General features: G+C 55.2%; 1 protein-coding gene across 3 annotated transcripts in view; it reads left to right on the top strand.

Annotated features, from left to right (window-relative positions):
• The first annotated feature begins 5,049 nt into the window (after positions 1-5,049).
• Positions 5,050-26,483, top strand: part of VDR (vitamin D receptor) — a 46,352-nt gene continuing 24,918 nt past the window's right edge. The window contains exons 1-3 of one of the 3 annotated variants that reach the window (XM_074807460.1): positions 5,050-5,086; positions 6,280-6,375; positions 10,191-10,272. The gene's annotated coding sequence lies outside the window, so the exon portion shown is untranslated. Of the gene's footprint in view, positions 5,087-5,179; positions 5,232-6,279; positions 6,376-6,601; positions 6,848-10,190; positions 10,273-26,483 lie in introns of those variants that run through there. The other 2 variants (XM_074807461.1, XM_074807462.1) reach the window with 2 other exon arrangements.

Genomic DNA, 26,483 nt, shown 5'->3' with positions numbered 1-26,483 from the left:
AGCTGCTCGATGGAAATTTTAGGGCTCATTTATTCTCACCTTCCCAGGAGCAAAATGCCAGGGAGAAGGAGGCTTCCCAGCTCGCCCCCCCCCCCCCCCCCACGCTAATTGCCACCTCCTAATTGCCTAATTGCGGGCATCTCGCATCTCCCCTGAGGTGGTTGTTGCACCCCGAGGAAGGTGCTGGGTGCAGGATTGGCCCGTGCAGACAGACCCCGGCAGGGACTGAGAGGGGATGGGGAGGGGGAAACCCGCCCTAAGCCCCCCCTCCCCCGGGGACGGGCTGCGGGGTGAGCTCAACCCTATATTAGACAACAGAGAATCCCCAGACAGGGGGAAGAAGCTGCCCCTAAAGACAACGGTGCAAATCCGTGCGGTGGCCTCCCCTCGGCCCCTGTTGCCAGATTGTGTCTCAGGCTTAATCCCTTTTCTTCCCGTTTTTAAACCCATTTTCCCTGCAAAGCTGGTGGAGAGGGACGAAAAGGCGGGGGGGGTGGGGGGGGTGGGGAACAAGAGGCACCCCCCACGCCAGCGGGATTTTGCAACCACTTCCCAAGAAACCTTCGCTCGCCGGGGGTTGGAACAAGCGTCTGAGTCACCCCTGGGGAGAGTTGGCCCCGTCCCCGCACCCCGGGGGTTGGGGGGGAGCGGGGTGGGACGTCGCCGCTCCCGCGGGAGCCCCTTTTGGGGTGGTTTCCAGCCCAGTTGTGTTTGTGTTTTTTTTTTCTTGTGTGTGTGTCCCTCAGGGTTATCTGGGGAGGTGAGATGATTTGGCTGCGCCCGTGGCTGAGGGGGGGCTTCGATTCCTCCCTCTCAACATCTCACCCCGCCTGTTGAACCATCATCATCCTCCCCCAGCCCCACCGATCCCCAGCCGAGGGGGCTGAGCCGAGGGACCCCTTTTCCCAGCCTCGAAGATACCGACTCACGGTCGCAGCTCTCGGTCGCCCTTCCCACCCCGTGCATTGCACAAGAATTAAATCCTCCTGCACCTCTGCGCATCCCCCGGCTCCCACGCGGGAGGGATTTTGCAGCCCACGTGCCCCGAGGATGTGCAAGTCACGGGCATGTGATGGTGAGCAGCGCAGCGCCTGAATCTGGCCCCTATTCCCTCGTGCAAGGTGGATCGAGGAGGGAAAAGCAGCAGGAGAGCTGCTGGAAAACAGCTATAACCACCCCAGATCACGATAGAGGGAGCAAATTAAACATCTCATCGGCTACGAGCCTTCCCCATAGCTTGGGGCACAAACCCGGGCCGTGGCTGCGGGAAAAGGTGGGTTTGGCAGCAGAGCGGCTTTTTTACGGGGTTGAGGAGCACGTCGCACCGGTCCAGGCGAGGTGAGGTCAGTGGGACACGCGGGCACCAAGGTTTGGGACATATTTTAACATTTCAACGCCCGCGCTGGTGAAAATCAGCAGCAGTGGGATGGGTACATGCAGCCTCTCCGGCACAAAGTCACAGAATCCCAGAATCCCAGAATCACCCGGGTTGGAAAAGCCCTTGAAGCTCCTCCAGCCCCACCATGAACCTCCCCCTGACCGTTCCCAACTCCACCAGATCCCTCAGCGCTGGCTCAACCCGACTCTTCAACCCCTCCAGGGATGGGGACTCCCCCCCTGCCCTGGGCAGCCCATTCCAACACCCAACAGCCCCTTCTGCAAAGAAATCCTTCCTAAGAGCCAGTCTGACCCTGCCCTGGCGCAGCTTGAGGCCATTCCCTCTTGGCCTGCCGCTGGCTCCTTGGCTCAAGAGACTCCTCCCCCCTCTCTGCACCCTCCTTTCAGGGAGTTGCAGAGGGCCAGGAGGTCTCCCCTCAGCCTCCTCTTCTCCACACTAAACCCCCCCAGTTCCCTCAGCCGCTCCCCATCAGACCTGTGCTCCAGACCCTGCACCAGCTCCGTTGCCCTTCTCTGGACACGCTCGAGTCATTCAAGGGCCTTTTTGGGGTGAGGGGCCCAAAACTGAACCCACTCATCGAGGGGCGGCCTCACCAGTGCCCAGCACAGGGGTCAGATCCCTTCCCTGTCCCTGCTGGCCACGCTGGTGCTGGTACAAGCCAGGATGCCACTGGCCTTCTTGGCCACCTGGGCACACTGCTGGCTCATTACCAATCCCCCCCAGGTCCCTCTCTGACCGGCAGCTCTCCAGCCACTCCTCCCCAGGCCTGGAGCGCTGCTGGGGGTTGTTGTGGCCCAAGGGCAGCACCCGGCATTTGCCCTTAGTGAAACTCCCCCAGCTGGGCTCAGCCCATCGCTCCAGCCTGCCCAGGTCTCTCTGCAGACCCTCCCCACCCTCGAGCAGACCAACACCCCCACCCAACTGGGTGTCACCTGCAAACTGACTGAGGGGGCACTCGATCCCCTCGTCTAGAGCATCAGTGAAGATGTTAAACAGGAGCGGCCCCAAAACCCAGCCCTGGGGGACACCACTCGTGACCGGCCGCCAACCGGATTTAACTCCCTTCCCCACAACTCTTTGGGCCCGGCCATCAGCCAGTTTCTGACCCAGCAAAGCGTGTGCCCATCCAAGCCACGAGCAGCCAGTTTCACCAGCAGAATGCTGCGGGAAACGGTGTCAAAGGCCTTACTGAAGTCAAGGTAAACTACATCCACAGCCTTTCCCTCATCCAATAAGCAGGTCACCCTGTCATAGAAGGAGATCAGGTTTGTCAAGCAGGACCTAAGTCACCCCGGTCCCGTCTGCAGCCCGCTCCCCACCCTCCCGAAAAAGGTTCTGCGCCGCTAAATTATCTGTAATGAACTCCCATTTCTTCCCAGACGTTGTTTTCTCTGGTTGGCCTCATTAAATCCATTTGAAAACGGTGAGCGAAACGCTTTCCCCACGCAAATTCGAGCTGCTTGAACTCGGTGATTGCAGCTGAGGGGCGGTGATTGCCGTCTGCCTCGCTCGTGTGCAGCGGGGGCTCATTTTCTCCGGGGATTTTGGGTTAAGAGGACACTTCATAAACTCTGGGAGCATCACTCAGGGGCTTTCTCGAAGCATTTCTTGCTGCTTGATTCAGCGTTGTTAATGGCTGCACCCCAGGTGGGTTTTTGAGGATGGAAAGGGAAAAAAACTGCCAAACATCCCGAGTTTTTCAGACTGGGGGTGTAACGTGCCCGGGCGATGGAGCAGCTTTGGGTTGGGGCTGCAACACCAGCTGAACCTGCTCAACCCAAACCCCCGCGCTCCGAGTTTGACTCACGTCACCAGGAATGGGATTTTGGGGGGTCAAGGTCAGTATTTGTGACCCAGCTGGTTGCTTTGTCCCTCAGAAGCAGCCAAATCCAGGTGTCCTGCGGGCCCGTGGCCTCCAAACCTGCGAGGGCTTCGAACTGGCTCCGTTCATGCTCGGGGGGTGAAGCCCCGAGCTCTGCAGGACTGACCGGAGCAGCCCGGAGGCTGCAAACAGCCACGACTCTGCCGGGAACCTGCCCACCCTTGGCTGTACTTGGAGCTGTGCCGAGGCCCTCGCCGATGCTGCTGTCTCTAGTCCGGAGGCAGAGGATGAATCACCTCTCCCTCTGCCCTTAATCTCATCTAAGCATCAGAAAAATACAAGAACTCTCTCAGGGCTGTAATCAGATCGAGGTTTTGCAGGGCACGGTGGCAGGTCTCTTGGGTGTCGTCCCAAAAAAGGGGAGAGGAGGGAGATGAGCCCAGCAAATGGTCCAGAAAATACTTCATAAGCCAGATGGAGTTTGTTTGCCAGGTGATGAATGCGGCGAGTCCATGGTGGTTTGTAACTTAGAAATCTGGGAAGGAAGCAGCCTCTGAACCGCTGCCAGCTCTGGGGACAGAGCTCTGCAAACACTCGACTTCTAGGAGGCACTGGAGGGAAGGTGGAACATGGAGGGGACACTCAGGTGGAACATGGAGGGGACACTCAGGTGGAATATGGTGGGGACACTCAGGTGGAATATGGAGGGGACACTCAAAAACAGGTGGAACATGGTGGGGACACTCAGGTGGAATATGGTGGGGACACTCAAGCAGGTGGAACATGGAGGGGACACTCAAAAACAGGTGGAACATGGAGGGGACACTCGGAACATGGTGGGGACACTCAAAAGGTGGAACATGGAGGGGACACTCAGACAGGTGGAACATGGAGGGGACACTCAAAAACAGGTGGAACATGGAGGGGACACTCAGGTGGAACATGGTGGGGACACTCAAAAGGTGGAACATTGTGGGGACACTCAGGTGGAACATGGAGGGGACACTCAAGCAGATGGAACATGGTGGGGACACTCAGGTGGAATATGGTGGGGACACTCAAGCAGGTGGAACATGGAGGGGACACTCAAAAGGTGGAACATGGAGGGGACACTCAAGAGGTGGAACATGGAGGGGACACTCAAGTGGTGGAACATGGAGGGGACACTCAAGCAGGTGGAACATGGAGGGGACACTCAGACAGGTGGGACATGGAGGGGACACTCAAAGGTGCTCAGGACCTGACGCTCCAGGGAGACAGTTTGCCCGGGAGCGCTGGGGGGGGCACTATTGTACTGGTGGTGCTCGCCCTGTCCCAGGGAGGGGCGGACCCCAGCCCAGCAGGGAGGGGATGAGCTGCCTGAGCCCACGGGCCTTCCTGGAGGGGTTTTGCCCCAGAAGCACCAGGCAGCAGCACCCCAAAGCCCCCAGCAGCACCCCAGAAGCCCGCGGCAGAGCGCAGGGCTCCCCACAAGGTAGCACGGGCAGGGCTGGGCCGGGGGCGGGGGCCGGGCCGCGGGGTTGCGGCTCTTGGGGTCCCCAAACCGGGCAGCCCCGGCGGAGCCCCCCCCCCCCCCCCCGCTCCCCCGCTCAGGCAGCCACGTGCAATCACCCGCCAGCGCTGGCCCCGCCCACAGTGGGCGGGGACTGGCGCAGCACGCACCTTATATGGCTCTGATGGGCGTGGCCGGCGCTGTCTCGTCGCGGCGGGGGCGGGGCCAAGGGGGCGCAGGGCTGGCATTGGAGGGGCGTGGCCCACAGGGGGCGTGGCCTCGGCGAGGGGCGGGGCGCGGAGCCGGCCGGTTCCCTTCAAAAGGCGGCCCCGGGGCGGTGCGCGGGGAGGGGGTGGCGGCGCCCGGAGCTCAGGTACCGGGGCCCGGGCTGGGGGCGCCGGGGACCCGCGGAGACGCTATTTCTGAGGGAAACTCCCCCTCAGTGCCCACTGCGGGCCGGGTCTCGGGGGCTGCTGTGGCTCCGCTGGTCGCCGGGACACGGGTGGTGCTGGCTGCGGGTGGGTGGGGGGCGGCTGTTGCTGTGGGGAAACCCTTGGTGACCCCGCAGATGGGGGGACGCGGGTGTGGGGGGGGGACACCGGTGCCCCCCGGGGGCCCTCTGCCTTTTCCTTGCCGGTTGTAGGGTCCTGTGGGGGTTTGGGGAGTGCACTGAGTCCCCCCGAGGCTGGGGGGTCCCGTGGGGGTGTTGGGCCTCCTGCAGTGTCTGTGTGCCCCCTGCTCTGGGGCTCGTGTGTTCCCCATCCTGGATTGGGGGTTGTATGTGTGTTTGTGGCCCCCCCCCCCCCCCAGGTTGGGGGTCCCATGTGAGACCCCCCTGACACCCAGGGTCTCCCCTCAGCTGGGGGCCCTCAGGGCTGTTAAAGGCTTCCCCTGTCAAAACTGGGGTCCCCTTAGGGTTGGGGGGGTGTCCCTGTCCCTCTCAGCCTCTCTGAGTTGTGGGGGTGTCAGGATCCCCCCAGTGCTGCCCACTCTTAGGTCTGATCACCCCTTGCTGCGCCTGGAAATGGGGGTTCAGCTCAGAGCTGGGGGGTGAGTGTGACTGTTTTGGGGTGCTTTCCTTCCTACTAAACTCTGGCTCTCTTAACCCTTTCTGGGCTGGTTGGTGATTCCCCCTGGACTCAGCATGAGAATGGGGAGAAGCTCGACTCAGTCCCGTACCCCATGTTGGTGTGACCCCCCTCATTCCTCTCCGCAGCCCTGAGCGCCTTCCAGAGCTTCATCCTCTACCCCCCATGATGGGAAGTCACCTCTGTCCCCTCTCCCCATGTCCATTCCCTCTGTGTCCCTTTTTGGGGGTCCCCAAACCCTTTTGGGGGGGGTCCAAAGCTGGTGAATTACCTGGGTGCTGCTGGGATGCTTAACTGATGTTTTAGGGTTTCCAGGCTGGTTTCTGGTTCAGATGCGTGCCTGATGAATGATCAGCTTTAAAATGACTCTTAAACTTAATCTCCCAATTAAGTATGTTTTGAAGGGGGGAGGAGAGATTTCAAGTGCCAGGCTGAGACCCCAGCATGGCAGTAATTGCACTTGTCTGTAACTCCCCAGTGACTTCTCATCCTTCTATGAGCAATCCCGTTGCCTGTGTCGGAGGTGACTGCCAGGATCTTTCAGCTGCGAGTTCCCAGCGCAAAGAAAACAAAGGTATCGGGGATCTCCCCGCAGTTGCTACATGAGGAAGGGGGTTTTCTTTTTCCCTAGACCAAGCAGGGCACCCCTGGGCCAGGAGCACCCAAAGGGACGTGGGGGTGGCTGGTGTAGGGCAGGTAGAGGTGCCTGTTCTCTGGAGTGAGCTGCTCCTTCCCCCCCTTTTTTTTTTCTCCCCCTATTTGAGCCTGGGACTGGAGCCTTCAGCATTAAAAGTTTCTTCAGAAACTGGTTTTCACAAGAAGCCAGCCCTGGCTTTGCAGCGTTTTGTGGTGTGGTCTCCTCCCACACGAGCTGGGCAGTGACTCATCTTCCTCAGAGGAATCGGTTAAAGAAGCACCGGCCATCTCGGGGCAACGTGGTGTCCTGAAGGGAGACAGACATCTGCTCGCTGTCCCTCTCCGGTCTCTGGACCCTCCTGGGGCTTCCTCTGTCTGCTGGGGACCAAGGGCAAACCAGGCTGCCTTGGGTTAGTGCTCCGAGTGCCTCTGTGTGGGTAGGGAAGAATATTTAACCTGTCTGCTTTGGGGGAGGAAGTTAAAGCTGTAATTACTCATTTGAATAAAACCTCTTCTGCCTTTTCCAAAGCAGCTGGTTAAAACGGCGTCAAACCAAATTGGTTTGGTAGCTGTTGGCTGCACTGTGGCTTTCAGATGGGCCTTGTGAAAGGGTGCTTAATTAGGAGCTAAGGCCAAAAAAAAAAAAAGTGTCAGGCTGAGGTTGGGGAACTCCGGGAGCCACGTGTTGGCATTGCATGGCTTGGACAGGCCTCCCTGTCCCTCCGGCATCACGTCCCCTCTGAGGAGCAGGAAGAGGAGTGTTGGCAGATGTCAGCCTAAGATCGTGCTTGGCTGTAAACAGATCAGGTGTAAGATCTTGTGATGGGATTGTGAATAACAAAGGCACGCAGCACAAAATATGGTTTTTCATCAGGCAAGAATTTGCCTCGGGTCAGTTAGTCTTTCACTAGATGTTTGTTTCGCGAATCCCAGTGCACTTAAGACAGAATAACTGGATGATCTAGCCTCTTTTTCCATTTAATAGCTAACTGTGGAGAAGCAGCTGTCTCTCTCTGTGGCTAGAGGTGCACTCAGGAATAAATTTTAACCTGCTGTCAGTGAGCCAAAGCGAAGTCAGTCTGGCCCAAACTTCCTGTGGCTTGTGAAGGGGAAATGCTGAAATGTCAAGTCACTGGGAGAGGAATAATCAGGGTCGAAGGCGGTTGTGAGGGTTGGTCTCTTCCCGTACGATGTCTGAGCATGGAGGTGACGGGGGGAAGCTGTTGGCTCAGCTGTGGCACGTCTTCCTCTGCTTGTGCAAGGGAGTGTGAGCCCATGGCAGCACATCAGCTGCGAGAGGAAGGGGGACGTGCATCTGGGGTACGGGGTAAGGTCTGATCACCCTGGCGTGAACCTCCTCGGTCCAATTACGGCCACAAATGAGGGTGATCAGGTGATGCTGTGGCTGGAGAAAAGACATGTGTGGCTGCAGCAGGCGTGGGGGCTGTTTGGCGGGTGGGCTTTGGATGCTGCTACAAGGGACTTTCCTAAAGTCATGTCACGTGGGAGGAATTAAATCCCACTGCTGTGGAAGGTGTTGTGTATGGGGGGTTGATTGCCAGCCGGCTGAACAGGAGCCAGCAGTGTGCCCAGGTGGCCAAGAAGGCCAAGAGCATCCTGGCTTGTATCAGCACCAGCAGGGACAGGGAAGGGATCTGACCCCTGGGCTGGGCACTGGTGAGGCCGCCCCTCGATGAGTGGGTTCAGTTTTGGGCCCCTCACCCCAAAAAGGCCCTTGAATGACTCGAGCGTGTCCAGAGAAGGGCAACGGAGCTGGTGCAGGGTCTGGAGCACAGGTCTGATGGGGAGCGGCTGAGGGAACTGGGGGGGTTTAGTGTGGAGAAGAGGAGGCTGAGGGGAGACCTCCTGGCCCTCTGCAACTCCCTGAAAGGAGGGTGCAGAGAGGGGGGAGGAGTCTCTTGAGCCAAGGAGCCAGCGGCAGGCCAAGAGGGAATGGCCTCAAGCTGCGCCAGGGCAGGGTCAGACTGGCTCTTCGGAAGGATTTCTTTGCAGAAGGGGCTGTTGGGCGTTGGAATGGGCTGCCCAGGGCAGGGGGGGAGTCCCCATCCCTGGAGGGGTTGAAGAGTCGGGTTGAGCCAGCGCTGAGGGATCTGGTGGAGTTGGGAACGGTCAGGGGGAGGTTCATGGTGGGGCTGGAGGAGCTTCATGGTCTCTTCCAACCGGGATGATTCTGGGATACTCTGAGTGTCCTGTTTTGGAAGTGCCCTGCAGGCAGCGGGTTTTACGTGGTGCCCTTCTGTATTTGAATATGGCGCAGGTGCCAAGTGAATAAATGCAGGTGGCACCAAAATAATGCTGTCACGTTGCTGGGGACCTGTCTAGGTGCTGCGGAGGGGCTTGTCCCATCCTGCAGGACTGACCTCTCCCAGCGCTGGATGCAGCAGAGCTGTCTGCATCGCAGTTCCTCCTCGCTACCAGGGACCTGTGATCCGGACAGCGTTTGCCCCAGCTCCTGCACAAGCAGCTCTGCTCGCCACTGACTCCCTCCTAACTGTAGCTACAAGGGGGTGGTTCCCCCTTTGGGGAACCTCTTGGGTAAGAGGCGGCAGCGGAGCGATGCAGCGCTCTGCTCTGGGGTTTGCATAACTCGTGTGAAACAGCTCGCGCTCACCGTGCATCACCCAGGCAGAAAGATCAGGGGGCCAAAACAACCACTGTGTTTTCGGGCGGCGGGTGAAAGTTGTTGCGACAGCGGGCGGCTCGTCTCGCAGCCCACCGAGGGCAGGCATGGAGCATCTGGTTTCTGTTGATGGTTTTCTTCCCCCTCGCATGACGGCGTATTTTGGGAGACCCAGAGGTGGCAGCTTGTGCATTTCAATTTCCCAGTTACCCTCCAGTGCGATGGCAAACACGGGGGGGGGTGCTCATCCCTGCACGTGGGCACCCCCTGCTATCAGGCAACACCCTGTGGTGGGGATAAGGGGCAGCGGCGTTAACTTAGAACAGTTCTGCAGAGGTGGGGATTAAAATATAACCCCAAAATGAGAGAAATGCGAATGGAACCGCTTCTTAAAATAAATATGTTGACCTACAACTTGCTGCTGAGTGTTAATGCAGCAATTGTGGAAAGCATCCCTCTAATTTGGGCAGTTTGTGTTAAATTCTGTCTCTGAAGTTGTACCCACCGTGGAGGAGGACAACTGAAGAAGCAGGTAAAAGTGGAGTTTTTAGCTGATTGTTGTAGGTCCTTTCCAGTTGAACTATTCTAATCTAAAATTGAGAAGTACCTTTTTTTTTTTTTGAACAAGACCCGTGTGCTGGTGTTCAACTGGCAGCCTGTGAGGACAACTTGTGTCCCTGGGGCTGGGAGAGGGGGGGACGGTTAAATCAGGGTGTGAGGAGCATAAATAACAAGAGGAGCAAAAGTCCAGGGAGATAAGGAGGGTCAGACTCTGAAAGGCTTTAAAATGGCACTTCTCAGCAGTGGCCTGAAGAAGCAGATGTGATGGCTGAGGAATGGTCTCCTCTTTGTCCCCCCGAGCTCTGGGGTGGGACCAGGGTGTTCCCTGGTGCTGCTCTTGCCTCCTTCCACCTTCGTTTTAAGTGTTTGCTGAATCAGCTGTGACTCAAGTAGAGTTTTCTTATCTGTGGTGTTTAGCAGCAGTATCAGTGTGAAACCTCACATGTAAGTGAATTCTTGCTACTAATAAATGGAAACAGGGTGTAAAAGTGATGAAAAACAATACCCGAGACCTTTATCTGTATATCTAAAAGTAGTTTTCTCACTGCCAGGAATACGTGCTGTCTGCCCAAGGCGTTGGGACCTGCTGATGTGACTTCTGAGCTGCGATTCTTCCTGGGCAGTTCAACACCGGTGAGTGACTCTCCTGTCTTAAACAAGTCCTGTGTGTATTTATAGATCTTAGAGATTTTTGGTGAAAGCACTGGTGTGGAGGATGAGGTGAGTTAGGTTGAAAAGGGTGTTCTTGACACACGATGCCTTTCTAGTCTCTTAAAATTAAGTACTTGAGTGTGTCCAGAGAAGGGCAACGGAGCTGGTGCAGGGTCTGGAGCACAGGTCTGATGGGGAGCGGCTGAGGGAACTGGGGGGGTTTAGTGTGGAGAAGAGGAGGCTGAGGGGAGACCTCCTGGCCCTCTGCAACTCCCTGAAAGGAGGGTGCAGAGAGGGGGGAGGAGTCTCTTGAGCCAAGGAGCCAGCGGCAGGCCAAGAGGGAATGGCCTCAAGCTGCGCTAGGGCAGGGTCAGACTGGCTCTTCGGAAGGATTTCTTTGCAGAAGGGGCTGTTGGGCGTTGGAATGGGCTGCCCAGGGCAGGGGGGGAGTCCCCATCCCTGGAGGGGTTGAAGAGTCGGGTTGAGCCAGCGCTGAGGGATCTGATGGAGTTGGGAACGGTCAGGGGGAGGTTCATGGTGGGGCTGGAGGAGCTTCAAGGGCTTTTCCAGCCCAGATGATTCTGGGATTCTGTGAAAAGTCTTTTTCCTAAGGCCTTTTCCGAAGGGTTTGCACACCAGAAGCCTGCGCTCTCCTTTGCCCCAGGCCTTTCTGTCCCAACTGCTGCAGGCTGGATGCCCAGCTCGCGTAGGTGCTACTTCCATTGCTCAATGCCCGGCTGCAACACACACACCACCTCCTGCTTTATCAGTGCTCCCACTCCTCCAACTCGCTTGGGCAAGAAGCCTCCCACGACGGCTGGTGCGATGGGTGAGGCGTTCCCTCACCCACCAGGCGGGCTGGTGGCCTGTGCCATCGGTCACCCGCTGCCGGGCGAGGGACAGGGCTGCGGGGGCTGCGTGTCACATCTGTAAAGGCTTTGCTTCTCTCCCCTGCTGCAGCGACGTGGATAGTGCTGACGTGGAGGGTTCCTTATAAAGAAGCACTCATAGCTCCATAAATACACCTGTTGAACAGAACGCAGATAAGATACAAGCGAGGTTTATATTTAGACTTGCTTAGTTTTGCGGAACATCGGTGTCCTTGAGCAGACCTGTGAGTGTTCACTCACCTTTGTGTCCCCGGGGGGGTGGCGAGTACCAGTTGCCACGTGTAGAGCTTGAATTGATGCCCTGGGAGATGTGGACCCAGAAGTACTTGTCTTGCATTGACCTGCACCTTCCCAAGGCATTTGTTCCCTCTTGGACAGGAGGATTTTTTTTCACCTTGGTGCTGTTTTCACCAGGTAGAGATTTTATTTCTATAGCCTGGCTTACGCTGAATGTGGAGATGGTCTGACTAGTCCCTAATCCTGAACTTAAATCTCCAGTTTGGGTGCTCTTCCCCACAGGGGAGAGCCCTTCTCAACCCCGTACTCCTGACATATTGCCTTCCTCCAGCCTTTTGTCCTGGCATCTGGGTGCAGCACTTCTCCTACCTGTCTGTGCCTGATAACTGGAGTTTCAAGTTGTGCTCTCGCTGGCACGCTGGAAGGAGAGGCCATTGTTTTCTGAGCCTCTCTGCTTCGTGCTCAGACACTCGAGTAATCCTGTGGTCTGGTCAGTGTTGGACAGAGGAGAAACCTGTTTTTCTGTGCTCTGGCTGCTGCCCTGGGTGGCCTCCCACACTGTCCTCCTTGTTGACACTGCATGTTACTGGGAGAAGGCACAAAAACCAGTGTGGTTGGGCTGCCTGATGCTCTTGGAACATAAACCATCGCTCACCGTAGCCGGGTAGGAGACCCTGTGTCTGTACCAGGACTGTTGTACACACACAGGGCTACTGCACTGCAAGAAACGCTTCCTTCTGTTTATTTTATTTGTCATGGATGACAGAATTTCAAACCAGTGAAGGATTTTGTGACAAAAGGTCTGTGAGCATGGTTGTGTGATCTTTGCTACAGAAACTTCGCAGGGAAAAGGATGAGGTGGGACCTGAGACAAGGCACCGACAATGCTGGGTGCCCACATCCATAGATAATGTGGAGACCTAATCATAGAGGGGATGATGCTTAACTTCTGGCAGCTCAGGGACTCCTCTGCCCACAGGCGCTGCAGTCTCAAGCACAGAAAATGTAATTTCTGGGTTTTTTTTCTGCAGCCCAAACATACCTGGTCAGAGCACTTTGTGCTCCGGGGCAAGCTGAACAGAAAAAGGCTGCTGTGGGGAATGGGATTGCTGCAGCTCATCTCTGAGAGAAAAGCAGAATTACCCACAGATTTCTTAGTAGAGGGGAACAATTTTAACCCTGTTCACCCACTCACTTCCTTAAGTAGCAGTAAAATTGCTGGAGAAGAAACTGCCTGTCGAGGGCTGGGCATGACTCTGCCTTGGCATCACGTGCCGTGGCTGTACTTAGCTCTGAATTTACCCGTCGGCTCGTCCAGACAGGCAAGAGGAGCAGAGCCCTCGGAGCCAGCTCCTCCCCGTCGCGCTCCCTGGGCACCCGCCGCAGGTAAACAGCCGTCCTGGTCCGGGAGAGCAGCCGGGGAGGACCAGGGGCTCAGCAGAGCTTGGCTTGTGGCTCTGATTCCTTCCCTAGGGTCCCTGCGCTCAGCGATAGGCTGTAATTCTGACCCAAACTTCACTTCAGGGAAAACCAGCAATTAATGTGAAGGTTTAATAGTTGCTTGGTTTGTTTTATCTTTGAGAGACGACATGGGGATGTCCTCTTTGTTTTGTCTGACTTCTGGGTTTTTTTTCTTGCTTTTTTTCCCCCTCCTGACTCGGTGCTCTTGTCTCTTTAACCTGTGGCTGCTGCGTTTCTGGTTGTCCTTTAATCAACTGATAGAGATCTGCCGGGAAATCACAGCTCTGCTCGTGGCTCTGAAGGAAACAGAAGTTTGTTGGGAACGCTTGGGCTGGAGAGAGGGATGAGTGCATGGGCTGGACTTCAGCATGGATGAAAGGTGGAGGCAAGAAAGCAAAGAATTAATATAAGTAATGAATGAGAGGACACGGCTACAACAAGCCGAGCTTCTGGAGCTTGTGAGAGCGAGTCTGGTCCCGGGGATGTTCACTTGTAGCTCCCGTCCTCTTGTATCTGCATGCAAATATTCCTGGCTGGGGTGGCCTCAGATGACATGACTCCAGTTTGGGTTTTTTTCTCCCATAAATTAGAAATATCCCACTGTGATGCCCCAGCCTTGTCTCTTCAGTACAAGCAGGTCCAGGGATACACTGAATTTTGGGTCCCAAAAGCTGCCAGCTCCCGTGGTCATATTGTAACTTCCTGCTTGAACACAATAACAAGACTTTCAGTCCTGTTGATGCTGTATATTGGGAGCTAAACCTTTTTTTTTTTTCAACACTAAGACTCTTGTAATGCCACTTACTGTCTGCTGTAATGCCAAATTCTTGGAAAATGTGCTCAGTGGTGAAGCTGAATCTCTCTTAAACCGGCGGGGAGGCCTCCTGCGTTTACCTAGGCCTTGTAACAGGGGCTGGTCAAGGCTTGTGTTTCTATGGTGTTGATTTAGGGTGACTAATCCATCACAAATCAACTCTTCCGTTGCTTGCTGCTTCTCTGACTGTGGCTTTCTCCATGTCAGTGGCTTTCCCCACCCTAATAAATAAAACGTCTTACAAATATTTAGTAAATAGCTGAGGAGAAAAGCTGTAATTGGAGCAGCTTGACAAGCCTAGAGAGATGCAAGGGGCTTTAAAAGTTATTTTTCCCCTTTCATGAGAGGGTTTTGCTTGCCCCAAGGTAGATTTGTGAGTGTAACTGGGTGTTTAACGCCTTTTGCAGCAAACATCTCACAATCTGCTTCCAGCACAGGTCAGCCAAAGCTGCCAGGTCTCTACTTCTGGGAATGACCTCAGATGTTGTCCTCTATTTCCTGGAATCTTAGTAAATTAGTTTATTATTTCAAAGGCCGCTGGAGCAGATCGGCAGCCTCAGAAGGGCCCTATCTCCTCTACATACGTTATGACTTTGTGAATCCCAAGACCTTGAATTCCAGACACTTCCTGCAGAGCTCTGGATTGGTGCCTGGCAAAGAGGAGCTGTTCTGGAGCTCAGTCTTGATACCTGGGAGTGCTGCTGGAGTGGCTTCACGCACTTACTCTGGGGAATGTCTGCGTGGTAATATCTGACCTGGTTGTGTGGGTTTAGCTGTGGCATTAAAGGGCTCTCCCAGCCCTCCCTCCTCTCCTGGGCAGCCTGAAACCAGCCAGGAGTTGCTTCTGCTGAAGAGTTGGACATTCAGCTCCTGGCACTTGCTCCAAGTCAGGGGATGAAGGTTTAAACTCTCTTCTTCAGCCAAGCTCTGTTCCTCTCCCAGATCTAGGGCATGTCTTCAGCAGATCATTATTTCTATCCAGACCTCAGAAGTATTCTGCAGCTTAATCAGCTGAAGTTTTTCCCTCCATCTCTAGCAAAAAACCCAAGGCAGGCTTCATATGATAAATAAGATATTTTCAGTATTAACGTTGTTGGGGAGTCCCTGGGGGGTTGTGTATTCTTGGTGCAATTTCTCTCTCTGGTAGAGAGCGATAGAGCAATTTGCATTCTTAGCAAGAACCTGTTTGCATATATTTCGAAATAAGGGAGAAGCTCTTAAGGAGTGTGGTATTTCCCACATGCAGGGACAGCTCCTCTCTGTTGGCCTTTCCTGAATTTTTGGTATATGAGAGAAAATATTCCTCTGCTGCTCTTACCCTGGAATTAGTGATTGGGAAACAAAGACACGAAGCACACAAGCAATTCGGAGCGAGACGAGGGGATGATTGAAATCTAGGAAGGGTTCAGGTGACAGCGTCTGTGGAAATAATTGCTGTTCTGAATTTGTTCAAGCAGAATATTCCCTTTGACCTGTCCTTGCTGTGCCCTGCAATTAGCTGGGTGCAAATGTGCTGGTGTTACTTGGAGGCACAACGGTACAGGCAGAGCAACGGTGATATCAGCGTGGAAATCATGTTGACTAAGCTGAAGGCAGAGTTTCCATTGGAAACATTAGCTTGGAGAAATAACTCTTCTAGATAAGAAGTGAAAATGTGGAAGAAGGAAATAGCTATTATGTGCTACTCCTGTCTGTAGTTAAAATTACAAGCCGAAGGGGTAGGAAAGGCAGAGACATCTGCTGCTGATAATTTGTGAATGGGTTAGGGTTACAGCACCTTCATGCCAAATCCTGCACGGTGCAGCTGGTGTAGATTTAATTTAGGAGCCTGTTCCGCAGTTGGAAACGCTCCACGCTCAGCCAGCTCTGCGATCCTGCCCCGCTGCCCTCCGGGAGCCCCGGCCGAGCAAGGGCCTGATGGGGCGACGCTGCTTCTGCATCGTCTGGCTGAGGACACAGACCCTGCCCGTGGAGGTCGTCATCTTTAAACTTCAATAAAACCATAACGGGCAAAAGAAGCACCAGCTGCACTGGCTGTGGCGCCGCAGGGCGAGGGGCCGTGCTGGTAAACGTGTGTCTGTTCACCGCATCCCTCTGAAAAGCAAACAGAGCTCTGCTGCTCACGGCTCGTGCCTTTGGGAGCTCCAGACTTGATTTTTCTTTTCTTTGATTTTTTTTTTTTGTTGATAGTTCCCCATAGCTAACTTAATTCTGCAGCCCTTGAACACCTTTGGGCAGTCAAACAGGATGTCCTGTAGTCGAGGATCAGGCTGAGCATGACTTTACTTCCTCAGCCTGTGGTAAGTCATAAAAGACAGCAAAAAAACCCTCCTAGTGGGACTAACTCTTTTTTTTTTTTTTCTGTACTTTGTCCCTCTTTTTATTCTGAGCTAATGAATACTTTGGGCAGGGACGATGCTGGCTGATAGCTGGCCTGCCTTAAGCAGCGTCTCCCAGCGAAGCAAGCGGGGACCTTTCAGCAGCCTCCGCTCGCTGCTCGGTGAGCAGAGCTGCCGTAGCTCTGCAGGGACGGGAGCTCAGGGCCTGGCGAGGAGGCTCAATGTTTGGTGAGCAGAGCTGCCGTAGCTCTGTAGGGACGGGAGCTCAGGGCCTGGTGAGGAGGCTCAATGCTCAGTGAGCAGAGCTGCCGTAGCTCTGTAGGGACGGGAGCTCAGGGCCTGGCGAGGAGGCTCAATGCTCGGTGAGCAGAGCTGCCGTAGCTCTGTAGGGACGGGAGCTCAGGGCCTGGCGAGGAGGCTCAATGCTCGGTGAGCAGAGCTGCCGTAGCTTTGCAGGGACAGGAGCTCAGGGCCTGGCGAGGAGGCCGCTTGGACGTGCCCACGGCGCAGCCAGGAGCGGGCTCTTCCCCGGAATCCTGGCAGAGCGCCTGTGGGCTGCTTCGATGAGTCAGAGAGGAAGTTGGACAGGGCTGAATCCTTCCCGTGAACTGAAATCCTTCCTGTGCACCTACTTTCCTGGTAACTTTAAAGCTCAGTGATCCTCTTCCATCAGCTGCTTCAGCCCCTCAATCACAACAGTGAGGTAAAACCGCGTTTCCGCGCTGGTGCCAAACCAGCTGCAGCACAATCGGCACCGCGCAGCGAAGCTGCTTGGCTGACGCGCAGGTGTGAACACGCCACACGTGTTCGCTGCGTCTGCGGAGCAGTTTTGACACACAGGAACATTTTGGGGTAAACACACACACAGAGCAAACCCCTTGGCTGTGACAACGTTGACCATCTCCCCCCCCACACACACACACCCTGCGGTGGTTGCAGCGCCCTTGGGCGTAGCGGCGCAGGTACTCCGGAAAAAGCTGAAATGACTGAAACTCATCGTGTGAACTTTCCTGGGCTCTCGCTCTCCACAGAGCTGCTCGCTGGGATTGCAGCCTGGCGTAGGCTGCTGCTGCTGGGGAGGTTTTAGGCTAATCCAGCTGTGCTGGAGAGCTGAAAAGAGTTTATGGCAAGCCTCACGTTAGCTAAGCTGATGAGGGATTGTGTCTTTGGCTGCTGGGCAAGGGCTGGAAGGTCCACACGCACTTTTAGAACATGCAGCGAAGTGACGGGAGGGATAAGTTGGGAAAGCCTGGTGTCTTGCAGGTTTTTCTAGCAAAATAAGAGTGAAATGGCTCTGTCCTGGGTGCAGTGTAGCTGGATTTGGCAGTAATCAAGGGATAATATTTTAAGTAGACAGGCAGTTGCACCAGAACTTCAAATTCTGGTTGTAAATACAGCACTATACTAGCACCTAAGCTGTTATTGAGATAATCCAGTTTAACGTTTTACAGCTGCTGTTTTCCTTAAATCATAAACACATGCAGCAGCTTCCGAGTGAAAGAAACCCAACGCAACTTCCATTGCGCGGATCCAGCGCGCGTTGGTTTTTGTCATCTTACCCAAGCTTTCTGGCCCGTGAGGCGTGGGTTTGGTGTCTGCTGTCGCTTCTCATTCATGACTAACATCCTCCTGTGGCACTGCTCAGGAAATGAGGTATTCTGCAGTTCGCTTGCTGCAGGCACGGTGGTCTCCCTGCTCCAGGAGATGCCTTAGCTAATTTTTAGGCCCTGGTTTAAGCCTAATGCATTGGGGAAGGGTTTTTGCTCTTCGTGGCCTGCAGACTCGGAGGCACGGTCCCAGGCGGTGCTGCTGGCTTTGACGAAAGCCTGAGGAGCAAATGCAGCATCTGCGGGCAGGGGATCCCTGCCAGGAGCAGAGGCCTCCCTTGCGAAGCACGTGCCTCTGTGGTTAATTTTTTTTGTTTTCCTTCAATATGTGCAGATCGGGCAGGGAAGTGGTGGTCCGTGGTGGTGCCCTATCTCATTTGAGGCACAAGGGATGTCAGTCGAATGATTCAACACAACTTGTTTGAAGTGCCAGCTCCTAGGAGGATCGAGTGAACAAGGAATATTGCTGTGTTTGTGTGACAGAGGATAACGGGGTCTGTGGAGCCCGAATACCATGGTGGCCTCATCCAACACAGGAGACCCCCATCTCTTCCAAGTCTGAACTTGGCTTTGTGAGGGCTGGGAGCTCAGAAGCTGCTGGGCTTGTTTTTTACCCCTCTGACTTCCTGCTCCCTGCTCTCCTGCTCCTGGGGTGCTGCCCTAGCACGGGGACGTTTGATCTGCCCTGCTGTTTGAGCTGTCGGTTGGCAAACTTTCACCCTTCCCTCTCCTTTTCCTGTTTTTTACCTCTGGAGCAGCTAGAGCTGCTGCCAAGTCAGGGGGGGATCTTCTATTTAAGAAGCATCTCCTGGGGATGGGGCAGCCCCGTAGTTCAGGTGCTGAATGAGGGAGAGGGTGGGGAGGGTTCAGACGAGGCTGGGCGAGGTGTCTCCTGCTTTCCTGTTGCCCCTGAATGCGGTCGTATTTCCCACAACAGGGGAAATAGAGTTATTTAGCCCATTCCTGGAAACCAGCCCTGGTCTGGCTGGACAGAGCCTGGCTACATGCTAACGTGAAGGGGTGTCAGCTGTCTTGAACCCCCCCCCGGCGGACCATGGTGCTGCTGGACCCTGACCCTGGGGTCACCTGTGCTCCCCAGTTTGGGCCCGCTTGGACCTGCAAAGGAAAAAGAGCTATTGCTGCTCCTCCACCTGCTCAAACTGGAGGAGTCAGTGGCGTTGGGTATGGCCAGCCTGTAGGAATAGGCTTTTTTTTGGTCCAGTTGAGTAGTTTTCGCTCTTTGTCCCAGAAAATGAAAATTCCAATTGCTGCAGTTAATGGACGTGTATCTGTAAGCGTGTGATGCTCTCAGGGCTGCTTTGCACAATGTCAGGTTGTGAATCACTGCTCGATGCTTTCTTTGAAATCCAAGTCCGTGAGAGCAATGCTTTGCCAAAACTGTTTTCCTATCTAAAAGTTTATTTTGATTAGTTTTACCCTAGAAATGTTTTTAGGGCTCTGAATCTCTAAATGAATCGGTGTCGCAGATGTGAAATGTTAAAATGCAGCAGCTCCTTTACTCCCTGTGGTGTTACAACAAATTTAGGGCCTTGCTTGTTCCCGGTTAGGGCTCACGGGCGCGAGGAGCTTCCCGGTTAGGGCTCACGGGCGCGAGGAGCTTCCCGGTTAGGGCTCACGGGCGCGAGGAGCTTCCCGGTTAGGGCTCACGGGCGCGAGGAGCTGGTTTAATCTACAGAGGGGGCTTCAAACAGGGAGGAGGAGTCCCAGATCAGGAGGTTTCTACTGAAAAGATTGCTGAGGAAGCCCAGAAGTCTGCTGGAGCCCATGGCAGCCCGTGACTCAACGCCGGAGGATGCTCCACCCTTCCCAGCGCGTGGTTCTTCCCAGTTCCCGTGCCGTGGTGCCGCAGGTCCTTCACCAGCACTGAAACTCGCTGTGTTTTGGGATGGTTCTTGCCTCTTCCTCTGTGTTCGCTCCTCGGGGCAGGGACGGGGGGGCTGTGGGTGCTCCTGCGATGCCGCAACGGAGCACTCCTCTGTTATTACTCTTATCGGCGGCCGATGGCCTCTGCTCCGGGTGGGGTGTGCCGGGCTTGCTCATCCCAGTTGGCAGACGGTCTGGAGACCTGGCTCTGTGTCTGCAAAGTCTTGCATCAAGCTGGTCCAGAGAGGATGCGTGTGTGTGGAAGAGGCTCATCGGTTGGGAAGCAGGACAGAGCCCGAGCGAGGCCGATGCCAAACAACCCCTTTCCATCTTCTCACAGGCGATGTCAGTAGATGTTGGCTTGTGCCAAAAAGCCCCAAAACAGGGAAGACTCAAGAAGAGAAGCTCTGCCAGCTCGTGTCAAAGTCACAGCCGCGTGAAAAGTCGCTTTCATTTATTTGTTGAAGGAGAGTTTGGGAAAGGGCACATTGCTCACATAAAAATCCCATATTAAAGCGATCCAGCTGCCACTAACGTGGTGCCGCTGGGGTCTCCTTTGGCTTCCAGATCCAGGTGTGTCGCTGCACTGAGCGTTCGGATTTTTGTGGCTTAAATGACAAAGCGTCGTGCCAGTGTGGAGTCAGGTTGGAGGTATTTTTGATGTGGTGCCCGAGCTGTAATCTGGAAATCTGTTTACTTCATTCCTTCCAGTCAAGGGAATGGCACTTTGAAATATTTTCTGCTTTTACCTGCACATGTAAGGATTTGTTGCCTAATTGCGATGTGAGATTCTATAAAGATCCTTGGCTAATGTGGTAGAAGAGCTTGTAAATGGCCAGGTGGTTGGTTTTTTTCTGCTTCTCTGTGGTAGTGAAGCTGCTGAGGGTTTGCGCTGTGATGCTCGTCTCCAGCCAGCCCTTGTCCCTGCCGTACACCAGCTCCCTTGGCCCTTTTCCCAGCTCCCTGAACAGGCTCCTCCTGCACTTCCCATTCAGGGTGGATGCGATTTGTGCCTGGGCTCTCGCCCCCGGCTCCTGTCTTGCAGCAGGTGAGAGGAAGCACGTCTGCCATCCTTAGACCTGCCTCACACACGTGTTTGCTCGAGGACTCCTCGAGCCACCTTTGAAGGGTCTGGAGCACAGGTGTGATGGGGAGCGGCTGAGGGAACTGGGGGGGTTTAGTGTGGAGAAGAGGAGGCTGAGGGGAGACCTCCTGGCCCTCTGCAACTCCCTGAAAGGAGGGTGCAGAGAGGGGGGAGGAGTCTCTTGAGCCAAGGAGCCAGCGGCAGGCCAAGAGGGAATGGCCTCAAGCTGCGCCAGGGCAGGGTCAGACTGGCTCTTAGGAAGGATTTCTTTGCAGAAGGGGCTGTTGGGCGTTGGAATGGGCTGCCCAGGGCAGGGGGGGAGTCCCCATCCCTGGAGGGGTTGAAGAGTCGGGTTGAGCCAGCGCTGAGGGATCTGGTGGAGTTGGGAACGGTCGGGGTGAGGTTCATGGTGGGGCTGGAGGAGCTTCAAGGGCTTTTCCAACCCAGATGATTCTGTGATGCTGGAGGCTGAATGGGATTTGCAGCCTACCCGGGGGGTTCTCTGCTCTGCAGCTCCTGTGTGGGGCTCTCCTGGTGCTGCTCCGACACCTTTGGAGAGCAATCCTCCTTCACAGAAGACTTGGGAAGGGTAGTATTGCTGTGGTGATGACCCTGGAAACCCAAACCTGGGTATTTGGGGACTGGCACCCCCTCTCCTCCCTCCTGGTTTCCCAGATTCTGGATGCGACCGCGAGGACGCCCTGTGACGCCAGAGGTGCGGGGTCACGGTGCGGCCTCAGGGGGCTGGCGACAGCCCCGCCGGGCTGAGAGCAGACCTGGTCTTGCTCTGTCAACACTAATTTTCTTATTTTTTTTTTTAGCTTTGCTGCTAGGGACGTGGCTGCTCAGATGTCTGCTCCTAACCGCATTACGGGGGAGCGCTGGCGGCCGTTGTAGAGTTCAGCCTCTCCCCGGGCTTGCTCATTCCCAGACCACAAAGCGTTTAGGGAGCCCGTAAGATTCCTCCCAAAGAATGAGATTAGCATCCTGTTCCTTAGAGAGGGATTTTAAGTGTCTCTGACCTTCTTGAAACTAATATTTGTAGCTCCTTTGTTGTCGCACAGCTGGACCCTCCTCTGAGTGCCTCACTGCAGTGACATGTTTGCAGACTGGGAGTGTCTGGGCTCTCCAGGGTAGGAATTGTCACGCTTACGTGTTGCCTGGCATGGAGGAGCCTCCAGCCTTGGTCTGGGGGCGTTAGCAGAGGCTCCGGGAGGGTTTTAATCTAATCAAATGAATGGGGGAAGGGGCGGCATGAGCTGACTTGCATCAGGTAATAAATAGCTGCCAGTCTCATGACACTGCCAGGCTTGCCCGATCGCCTTGCCCAGCTCCCGGGAGCTTGAAGCCACTCTGGGTCTTGCAAAAAAAACCCCCAATGTTTTTCCAGCCTAGAAGTGGAGGTGAGCGGCGGCACAGGGAGCTTCACCTGCTCCATCCATCCACGGGCAACGCGTAGAGAAACCGTCCGCGCCCGGGCTGGTGCTGGGCTCGTGCGGGAGCTTCCCGGGGAGGGGCGGGGGTCTGGCAATCTGCTCTCTAATAAATCTCATGGAAAGCAGCTAAATAACAGGGCTCCCTGGAGCTACAGAAGGAAATTATTTAATTGTCTTTTTTAATAGAGAAAGGGGTTGCTCGCATGCCGCAACTAGATGTTATGAATAGGCTGATTTGTACTGGAGAAAGCTTTAAAATGCGAGTGTGTTGCCAGAGGCTCTGCAGAGACTCCGTGGAGCATCGTTTTGTTTTGACATGTCAACAGTGGTGCTAATGGAGTGCGAGCCAGGAAAATAGTAAAACCTCCATGTAAATGAATGGGTCTCTCCCAGACTTAGCAGAGTCTTCAGTAGCAAGTCAGAGCAGTGCCAAGGGGGAGGATTTGCTTAGACTTCAGAAACCAGGCTGTTCCTTTCAGGCCGTGCGGGTAAAGTTGTTTGGTGTTTTTTTTTTTTATGTTTTGCTTGGCAAATAAATTAACCAAAAAATGCGTTTTGGTGGAGCAACAAAGACACTGAGAACGTGACAAATACTTTCACAGTATTGTAACAGTTTCTTTTCTGCCTCCCAAAAATGTTTAACGATGGTAGTCTCTAAACACCAAAGACTTCAAAGCCTCTTTAATGAAATGCCACTCTTATTTTCTGGGAATGTTCAGCTTGGTTTCTTCCCCAAATTTCAGCGAAGCCTGAACCTCCTGGGGAGCACTTGGCTGAATACAAACCCATATCCTTGCATCCTCGGCCAGACAAAGCCCTGGTCTTGCTTCGAGGTATTTCTTACACTGGGCATTCACATTAAAATATATTTCTGGCTTCGCACATCAGGGAGGCATCTGAGGCGCAGCCGGCTGCTGAGCAGCAGCCCCACAACCCACCTCCCGTCAGCCTCCAGCGCTGGTTCCTGGCTCTGGTTTAGTCTTAGCTCGTGTGGTATTCCCAGCTCTGGCTATTGCTGTGGCTAGTGGAAGGAAGGAAGCGTTTCGGTGCCGCAGTGCTGGGCGGGAAACCTGCCGCTGCGCCGACACCGAATGCGAGTGACTAAGGCTTTCAGCGGGAGCAGTCGTCCTCCGAAGCCTTTTCCCTTCTGCCAAGTCCTGATGAGCTGTGAGTGTGAGTTTGGCAAGTTGGCGAGAGAAAAAAGAAAGTGATAAAGCATGAGAAAACCCTTCAGCAAAATACTTCCTACCAATTTCCGAGTGGTTACTGAGGGTACTTAGAAAGAAATACAGGCTTAAAAGCAAAGGATCCTCCTTTGGGCTCAGCGTAGAGGAGGAAGAGGAGCAGAGGCCGTGTCCGTTTCCCTGTACGGGCAGGTAACTTGCTCTTATTTCTCCCCCTCCTGCACCCCACGCCGGAGGTCCCAGTGCTCATGCAGCCACCCCCCGCTCACTGGGCTACAGCTTTGATGGCTGTTCCACTAATTTTCAGCGTGACTTGCCCAGTTTCTTTAAGCTTTGGGGAACAGCAAAGCCCTCCAGAGGCTGGTCTCCCCTTCGTGCAGTTGTTTTGCTCCTTACAGATGTGTTTTAGCTTCCCGGCCGTGTGCTGCTTTCCCTGAGCCCAGCTGTTGAACTGCTGCTGGCCCAGGGCTCTCGGCCAGCGGCATGCGGCTCCGTCCACGCTTCACCATCAGCCACCTGCTTCGGGAAGCTGCCGCCTGCCCCCTCACATCTGCGAGGCTCCATTTAGTCACACAGGGCTGGAGGCCAAAGCTGGAGACGTTTCCTGCTGGGGTTAATGACTCTTCCAGTCGCCGCCATGGGGGCTGTGCGTGCGCGAGGGCTGCGTCACCGGCTCTTCGCGCGCCGGTGGGAGACGGGATGGATGTGCCGAGGGGGAGGCTCAGCACCTTCTGGGTGGCCAGCAGACGTGAGTCACCCCTCTGGGCAAGGCAGGGAGGGGTGCGCAGGGGCAGCCAGCGCTTGCCTCTGCCTTGCCACATCCTCCCGGCTTCCCAGGTACGTGGGATCTATCGCAACTCCGGCCTAAATAACAGCTGCTGGCAGGGAGGCTGGGGCCGAGCTACCAACTGCAGCCCTTTGCGGGGCAGTCAGTGGCTTGTTTGTGCTGTTCTTCCCTCCGGGTGTGTCTGCTGCAGGTGAGCTTTTCCCATGGCTTTAAACCTTGACCGTGGTGGCTCCTGTGCCGCTTCATCATCTGGCAGCATCCCAGCGGAGGGCTCCCGTTGCTAATTACAACCACGCAGCCTTCCCTGCCAGCTTCCTGGGGCTGTTTGAGCGTTGCTGCTGTGACAGCTCCGTACAAACCCAAAAAAAGGATCATCTGGAAGTTAAAATTTCCTGACCTACTCGTGGATTTGGTGCCTTGGGAATGAGGTGATGGGAAACCTTAGATTTAGTGAAGCACGGCTGCTCGGAGCCAACCCCGGGGCTTCGCTGGGGCGGCAACTGGGTTGCCGCAACTTTGCTATAACCAGCTACAAAACTGGTTTGACCTTTCTGGTATCTGCTGGAAAGAGGTCAGTGCTTTGAACGCAAATTATTTTGCCTCTTCAAGAGGTGAAGGCTAAATGTCAGGTCTGATGAATGGGCGACCTTCCATGGGGGTGGAGGGAAACTCCTGTGCATGCTCCGCCCCGCGCACTGACGTCACCTCCATTATGGGGCTGAGTAACGTTTTCCAAGAAGTCAGAGACAGTAGGTTGAAGCAGCACCGTCATCCATGAGGGAATTGCATCTGGCACAGATTTGTTACTCTCTAATGAACATCGGTGACCAAATCACCTCTTCCTTTTTTTAATTGAGAGCTGGAGGCAGCAGGAGGCATGACGGGGGTGGGGGGAGACCACTCCTAGGTTGACTGGCTGCCATCAGCACCTGCTTCCCCCGTCCTGCCTTGTGATGCTGGAGGTGTCATCGTCCCCCTGCGCAGTCCTGGGAAGGTGTGGTAGAGCAGGGCGCAACACAAAGCACTGGAGGAGCGTTAAATGGTAATTCAGGATGCCTGTATGGCAGGGAGAAGGTTTGCTGAGGTCTCCACAGGGGTCTTCACCAAAAACCAGCCCTGCTGCTTGCTGGAGAGAGATGCCCCGCGTGACCGAGGGAGCAGCTTCCAGTTTGGGTGCTTGCCGGGTGTTTTGCCATGGCCTGGTGCACGGTGGCTGTCGGCACTCCTGGAATCCAGCCCTTCAGGAAGCCGAGCCAGCTCAGGGCTGTCTGCGCCCTACTTCCCCCTGCGGACCTCAAAACCTGGTGGGGTGGAGGCGGATGCTCGTCTGGGTGCTCGGGAGCTGCCCTGAGCAGGTTTCTGCCCAGCACAGCTGCGTCCTGGGCTTATCCCAGATCCAGAAGCTCCACTGTGTGCTGGTTTCCTGGGGACAGATCCCCAAGTTCTGCTCTCAGCCATTCACCCCGACATCATCCTCGGTGGTAGCTGCAGTGCAGCACCTGGGGAGAATGGCAACGTAAAGAAGGGCAACGGAGCTGGTGCAGGGTCTGGAGCACAGGTCTGATGGGGAGCGGCTGAGGGAACTGGGGGGGTTTAGTGTGGAGAAGAGGAGGCTGAGGGGAGACCTCCTGGCCCTCTGCAACTCCCTGAAAGGAGGGTGCAGAGAGGGGGGAGGAGTCTCTTGAGCCAAGGAGCCAGCGGCAGGCCAAGAGGGAATGGCCTCAAGCTGCGCCAGGGCAGGGTCAGACTGGCTCTTAGGAAGGATTTCTTTGCAGAAGGGGCTGTTGGGCGTTGGAATGGGCTGCCCAGGGCAGGGGGGGAGTCCCCATCCCTGGAGGGGTTGAAGAGTCGGGTTGAGCCAGCGCTGAGGGATCTGGTGGAGTTGGGAATGGTCAGGGGGAGGTTCATGGTGGGGCTGGAGGAGCTTCAAGGGCTTTTCCAACCCAGATGATTCTGTAATAAACCCTCCGGCTGGAGACACGTTTTGTGAGTGTGCCGGCCGCGGAACACGATTTGCAGCCACAACTCTCCTTGCTTTGGCCCTGCATTGTGGCACCTTCATCCTTTAGGGCTGTGAGTTCGTGTTGAACAGTGGGGTGACCCACAGGGACAAGCCAACCCATCGCCCCGTTGCTGATACAGGTTAGCCAGGCCTTGAGGAGAAGCTCAAGAGAGGCAAAGAACCTTAATAAAACCTTTTCCTAGCTCTGTCCCAACACCCTTAGCCTGGTGCCAGCATGGTGCTTCCCACCCATGAGCAGAGCTGCTGAAAGAACAAAATGACACGAGGAGGGAGGAAAAACTCAGCGCTGCAGTGATCCCATTGACTTTGAGCCTGCGTGCTCTGGTGAACGAGGACCCGCGTTTATAGCAGCCATTCAGCTCCGCTTTATGCCATCCCACGCAAGCTGGCGGGTCTCACGCTGCTGCACGCTTGACAGGCTGAATTGTGAAATTTAAATTTATAGGA

Source organism: Strix aluco, chromosome 27 (assembly GCF_031877795.1).
Source record: "Strix aluco isolate bStrAlu1 chromosome 27, bStrAlu1.hap1, whole genome shotgun sequence".
Classification (NCBI taxonomy): domain Eukaryota; kingdom Metazoa; phylum Chordata; class Aves; order Strigiformes; family Strigidae; genus Strix; species Strix aluco.
The sequence above is the reverse complement of the archived record's forward strand: the minus strand, read 5'-3'. Positions and strand labels throughout refer to the sequence as shown.